At 31.9% G+C, this 7,156-nt stretch overlaps 1 protein-coding gene and 1 long non-coding RNA gene across 2 annotated transcripts in view; both read right to left on the bottom strand.

Annotated features, from left to right (window-relative positions):
• The window catches only part of fws (Conserved oligomeric Golgi complex subunit 5 four way stop), a 75,005-nt gene that overhangs the window by 8,202 nt on the left and 59,647 nt on the right, over positions 1-7,156 (bottom strand). The gene's annotated exons all lie outside the window — the stretch shown is intronic.
• Positions 6,106-7,060, bottom strand: LOC108358748 (uncharacterized). Its single transcript, XR_001846825.1, has 2 exons — positions 6,912-7,060; positions 6,106-6,855 (listed from the first exon to the last, which is right to left on the bottom strand). It is a non-coding gene; the product is annotated as an uncharacterized LOC108358748 (long non-coding RNA).

The raw sequence follows: 7,156 nt of genomic DNA, 5'->3' as shown, positions 1-7,156 counted from the left end.
GTGCTGCTGAGTTGGGCGAACGTTCCAAAAGCTGCTATTCAATCGCTTGTTTTGTATGGAAAAAGGTTTCACATGCAAATGGATTTTAACAATTCAGAATTTTTGTGAGAAAAAATTAAAAATATTTGACATTTTCGAGACCAAATAATTTGAAAATAAATCAAATCAGCTGCTCTACTGATACTACCTGTTCAATGTACCTTGATCTACAGTCATTCAAAAAAAAAAAATTAATTTCACACAGCAAGGTGGTAAATACCTGAATAAAAAACTGAGAATACTGAAGTAAACAGAATTCAATACTGAATTAGCTTCCAGATAAATGAACACTTTGCTATGTGTGCATTCTCTAATTCAGTTCCAATCAAATTTTATACACTAAGAAAAATAAGTAAGTTTAGATGATGGAATAATGAGGTGTATGAACTTTTAAACGATATTGACATACGTGTCGCGTATATATCAATGCACAGCGGCCACGCGGGCTAAGCCATGTCCTACGAATGGATGCTTATGCTTGGACTCCTCCACGCATGAAACGCAGTTTGATGCACATGAACAGATTGTACAAATTTATAGTTTTGGTTGTTTAAAAACTGAGTGTAAAATGTTCCAAGACAATTGGTATCTATAATTTTTTTCTTTAAAAGATTGGTAAATATGCAGAACGTGAAATAATTATGCATAACAACCATGATTCAATAATACAAGGTTGTGTAATTTGTGACAGCTAAAATTTGACACTCCTTTATCTAGATTTGTATTTTGGAAGTAGGAGAAAGGGGAAGAATGTGATCGTCTTTTGCGAAAACGGTAGTAGAATGGTACTACAAAAAGTACGCAAAGTAGAAGTAAAATGTGTATTATTAATTCTATGAGAATTTGCAATATATTTTTTTTTTTTGCTCATTTCAACCATGCCAAAATTATTTGGCGCAAGTAAAAAATGAAGACGTTCTAGAAGGTTAAAGTTCAGCTTTTAGATATTTTAAATATTAATACCTTATGAACTATATAACCGATTAAAAAACTAATGACGTCACCATAAAGATAATTAATTTGTTCTTCAGCTGATGTACATAATTTATAGCTTTTTGTATTTTTAAACCAAAACCACTAAAAAACGAACAAATGTTATTTTTCCATGAAATAACCTTTTTGTAAAAAAAACGACATAATTAATGGTAAAGAAATTTATATTATTTAGAAAGTACAAGTTATTATCTTTAATTCGATATTACATATTTTATCATGATCTACTTTTGGGTTTCAACAATTTAGTGATAATAAAAAATACAAATAAACCTATTATATTTTCTTTATTTTTTACCTGCGCCAAATAAATTTGGTACCGTTGAAATCAGCGTAAAAAGTTCTATCAATCGGCATTTTTGGTTATTTTATAGCTAAACGGTCGTTATTCTACACTTGTTCTAGAAAATTACGCAAACGAAGGCGATGCCAACGAATATTTAGTATGATGAATTTTTGGTTTTACTGCTAATATCACTAGAAACTATAGAGTAAGCAACATTCTGCACAAGTAAAGGAGCCGATTTTATGTGTGGGAGCGAGAAGACTGTTTTATTACAAAACCTTTCTATTATTGAATCATGCATAACAACCATCGAATGATAGCAGATTTCATCATTCAGTCCATGGTTTATCCACATATATGCATACGATGTTCTTTTTTAAAATACATATGTGCCCATTTTCACGCGGCCACTCTTTATGTCCACTGTTTATTTGTAAAAAACGATATTTTCATTTCCCAATACCAGGCGTTCATACATGTGAAGCATCGTATATACTTACAAGTATGGAATCCTATGCCCCTTTTTGTCTATTCTCTTTCTAACAACGGACGTGCCTGCCAAACAGCGGACGTGCCTGCCAAACTGAAAAGCATGATGGCGGCAGTGTTTGACAGGCACGTTCGACGATGCGAACGGCAATGGAAGGTAAGAAATGGAAGATGGATGACATGAGAATGAAATAATTATGAAATAGCAGAATGTCGAAGCAAAAACGAATTTGAGAAATGTGACAATGCGAATGACGTTAAATGAAAGAAATGTAAAATAGCGAAATGTCGAAATAGAAGAAATAGATGACAGGCTCGTATTCAAGGGTTTCGTGAAACAAAAAGTGTTGCTGTGTTGCGCCATAAAATATTTAAATACTTTTTTAATGTGGTTAAATTGAATCATACGCTTTTTTAATTAGTTGGCAAAAGTACATATTTCGCCAGCCAAAATATATATCAGCCGTGCTCCCATTTTCAGAATCGCAAATATTTTGCGTTTTACTTTTCAAATCGCATAATTACGTGCTCCAATATTCGCAAATCGGAAAATTTTTGCGGTTTCAAATCGGTTGCCAATGAGACGGTGGAATGAAAAGTAAATGTTAAAATTAACATAAATAACAAACTAGCTTAGTTTAAATTTATTTTTGATTATGCCCATTATATTTTGCGATACTTTTGGCGTTCTAAAATTAACTTTTTATGTTGATTTTATATGTTTAATTCACTATTTATTATACACATCTCCGTTTTGGGCAACGACAATTTATCGAAGCAACGAAGATTTACGATTTGGTGCGGACGATACATGTGCGATGATTGTTGCATACCTTCAAGGGATGACTTTTAAGAATGCTGGAAACGATGTGGAAAATGGAACAAAAAGTTGCGAATTCAGGAGCACCCAAAAATAAAAACGTACGAATTTTACAAAAACGCAAATCGCAAAAGTACGTGGAAATGGGAGCCCGGCTGTATATGTACCTATGTATGTATATAGCGCGACGCTACAAGATTCATTTATAAAAACGGTATATGCTAATGACGTTATTCATAAAAAATAAAATAGATTTAAATAGCTCTGTACAGTGACATTTTTATAAAAAAATCGATTTCTTAATTTTTTATGAATTTGGGTAAAATATTTAAATTCACATTTTTAGTGCATTTTTTTCCTATTTATTACTTTTAAAAATTTTATTTTCTTTAATAACCGTTTCACTGAGTTATACCACCCATCAAAAATCAAACTATTTTATAAGAAATGTATTGACCTTTTTACAACGGCATTTAAAGAATTTTTTGCTCAGATTGAAAAATTGCCTGCTTCTCACACTTCTGTGGTGCTTTTTATTGTAGTTATTATTCTGTTGACATCTAAATTTCCCTACATAGATTTTATGTGATTGCCGATAGATTGATTACCGGCATTTCCTCTGTGAACTTTTTTTAACTACATTCATAAAAAAATTACTAATTTTGGTTTCTTTTTTCATCTTGAACTGGTACATATGTTTGTATGTAAAATGCATTTAAAAACGTCATTTGCCCAATATGCACGATGCAGCGAACAAAGGTGGCACCGTCAGACATACCCCTACTTTGAATTTGTCGATTTTGATAATTCTGATCTAAAAGTAAACGACGTATCAGAAACTTTAAATGTACTGAAATTCACTTATACTTCCAGAAAAATCACCGCTTTTTCACATTTTCCTTATTAATTGTCATTGTAACTCATATATTTTTAGAATTCAGCGCAATTAAAACACGCTTACTATCGAAAAATTTATTATTGAGAAAATTGGCTGGTCTGATATTTTCTTTTAACATGCAATTCGGCTTTGTTTACTTTTTGTACAGAAATGTCATCGCCACTATGACGGGGCAATCTTGTACTCTTTCTTGTCAAATATGCATTTTGATGTAACTGCTATGAAGCTATGAATACTCATTAAAATCGTTTCAGTTCGTAATAAACGTACATTAAAGGGCTTTCGCACGAGGCGATTTTTCAGGCAACTTTTAGTTGAAAGCAAAAATCGCCTCGTCCGAACGGTCTTTCAACTAATCGCTTTCAACAAAGTTGGTCGCCAGCCAACTTTGAGCTCGTTCAACTATTTTTCCTTGCAACCCTGTGTTTGTATACATTCTGTATCAGTGTTGGGAAATGAAATTGTTCCTTCAGTACGAAATCTATACAAAAAAATGTACTTTTCGGCTATAAATTGTATATACTTTTTAATTCGCTCATATATTTTCTTAGTATATTCCCTTAAAGACCAATGATTTTATGGTATTCATGAGAAAGTTTTATTGTTAATGTACATACGTTTACGTATTTTACACTTTTACAAATTGATTCCACGTGCACATGTACTGCATTTAACGCAAATATGTATGCACACATTTTCAGGTATACATCTTAACAAAAAGCTTATTTAAGTTATTATTAATGGATAAAAGAGACATTTTCCTTTGGATTCAGTACTAAAATTTGACATTTTAATAGCATTTCAAGTGCTTATCAAAACTTTACGACAAGATTTGACCATTGATCTTATTATTCAATTTTAATTATTTTTTGTAAAAATACGGTTTATATTTTAAGAAAAGCCGTACAAATCCAAGGTTCAAACTTTGTGCAACATTAAAAAAACCAACACACTTTCGTAAAAATTTCGAGCTTTTTAATTCGATTTCCTAGATTTCTTTTGAGTGTGCGGTTTTTAGCCCATTAAATTTTAATATAACTAAGTTTTTTAAGATTTCTTTGATGAAGGTGTTGCTAATTTTCTCCATATAAAAAAATCATCGAAGACACTTCGTATGGAAGAAAATGGCTGACATCGTCAACAAAAAAAATTGCCAAGTTCAACGGTAAGTCCCAGCTACTTTAAACTTGCACTTTATTATACTAAAATTGAATGGGCTAAAAACTATAGAGTATTAATAAAGCTCGAAATTTTTACGAAAGTATGTTGGTTTTTGGATGTTTCGCAAAGATTTAATCTTGGGTTTATACCGTTTTTCTTAAAGAATACATTATATTTTATAAACAGATAATCAAAATTAAGGAATAAAAAAATAAAAAGTAAAATCTTGTCAATACGTGAGTGCCGTAAAGGCATTATATTTAAGGAAATCTCTTCTTATAACTAACGAAGACTTTGTTTCTATATGAAGCTGACTTCGACATTTTGTTTTAATAAAACATAGTATCGAAAAGTTTCTTTAAAAATTTGCCTAGGCTATATTATACTGGTTCGTTCAAGCCATTTTTCGAAACTTACAATGGTAAATACGAACAGGCGAACAAAAGAGAATACAAAAAATTTATTGCTGTGAATTTTCAGAGCTATATATTTTTAGTATTCATTACAAAATTGTACTAAAAAGTACTGCGTGGTAGGAAAGGATATTGTAAATGAAATTGTATCAAACAAGTACAATTGTACCAAAAATGCCAACACTGTTCTGTATACACACTTTTTTTCTTTTTTACTTTTTAACTCTTATTTTATCTTTCAGCTTCGCTAAAAGCACTTCTACCAACGCTTGGCTTACCAAATTTACGCCAATTAATAAAATTTTGAGATTTAAATTCATTTTCAATAATGTAAATAACGATTCGTGTTGAATCGAAAATCGCCTCGTCTGAATAGGGATGGCAACTTTTTCACTTTCAACTTCTCATTCAACTTCGTATTCAACTTTTGTTGCCTGTAAAATCGCCTCGTGCGAATGCCCTATTACATACTTGTAGTCTAAATCATGATAAAAACATAGCAAGGTATAACCGTTCTCTCAATTTGTCGGCCATGATTTTTTTCTGACGTTTGCCAACATTTTAAAATCATATAAATGTGAAAATAAAAAAATGAAATTGTTCGAAATTGTTGTTGCTTGAGATTGAAAATGAAAATGTGTGTGTGAGTTTGTGAGTAAATTTAAAAATTAAATTGTTTGGAAACGTCAAGAATTTTAAAAGTGACTCTCAGCGGTTCTACCTTAGTATATTTTTATCATGGTCTAAATATATTTTTTAATATGAACTAGCTTTTTTAATTCTAGAAAATATCAATAATCACAAGAATTATAAAAATTTCTCTTCAAAAGATACGTTTCAAAGCATCCCTGTTGATGTCATAATTCAAATAAAAATTTGAATAGAAATTTTGATGCAAACGATTTTCCTCGATATTCATCATACAAATTTCTTTATTCTTTATTTTCTTCCACGCAAATTTACTCATTACTTTAAGTGGCTTTCATCTTTTTATTTTTGTAAAAAATAATATAAACATGTTGCTCTTGCCAGCTGCAATAGCTTCAATACACTAACAAAAGTGTGAATACCCAGTGCCCAGCTTAGAACAAGAATCCTAGCATTTTGCCTCCCAAATGTTCCGTCTGGCCTCCTCAAGATCCATAATGCCTCCGGAGTTAGTCAACACAACGTAACCAAATTGACGAGAAGGCAGCAAGTTGTTGGTCCACTTCCAACCATTTCAACCAATTTATGCGATTTAATGGGCCTCATGCATAAAAAATGAGTCTAAGGTCAGACTCAATTTTTGCACTAAAGGGGTGAGCTTAAGCTCAAGAATTTGTACTGAAAATCGAGTTGGAGCTTAAACTCACATTTAATGCATGAGGTCCAATATCTTTACTGCTACCTTGTGTTGCGTCCAGTAAATAGTGGCCAATTTTTACGAGTGCCTGTGGGCCTCTGCCAGTAGCTGCAGCTGCGGCGGCACGTGATTGTGGCATAACGTTGATGTAAGCGTAAAATAAAAAAAGTTTGGTAAGGTTTTTCGGGCCGCTGCTTAGGCCACAATCGCAAATGCACCCACACATGCGTACGTGCTGCATAGAGACGTAAATTATAGTTTTCCCCGAGCTCCAGTTTCTTATCGCACTATTATTTCCCTTATTACTTATAATTCTCTGCCACGATTTGCGCTGCTCGGGCCACGGCTGCTTGTACAAGAAAATAAACCATTTGTTTAAACGATGATCATCTTACTTGTCCGTATGTCGCTCTGGAAAGAAATATATATTAAATTATATGTTTTCTTAAAAATAAATGCAAATTTACCTTATTTTTCCACCGGCAGGCACGAATATGATGTTCAAAACAAAAGCAATGACAACGAATTTCACACACATTGATGTATTTTAGCGCAAAACGATAAGTTTCACAAATATTTTAAATTATTGCCTGGAACATACACATTTATCGTTATTATTGGAAATGCAAGACTTGGCACGCATTTTTAATTTCTTTTTTATTGAATTCAAATGAATAAAAACACATTTTTCTAAAATATTTCTCAATTTACA

Source organism: Rhagoletis zephyria, unplaced genomic scaffold (assembly GCF_001687245.7).
Source record: "Rhagoletis zephyria isolate East Lansing unplaced genomic scaffold, Rhagoletis_zephyria_1.1 Rzeph_scaffold_00291, whole genome shotgun sequence".
In the NCBI taxonomy this organism is placed as follows: Eukaryota; Metazoa; Arthropoda; class Insecta; order Diptera; family Tephritidae; genus Rhagoletis; species Rhagoletis zephyria.
The sequence above is the reverse complement of the archived record's forward strand: the minus strand, read 5'-3'. Positions and strand labels throughout refer to the sequence as shown.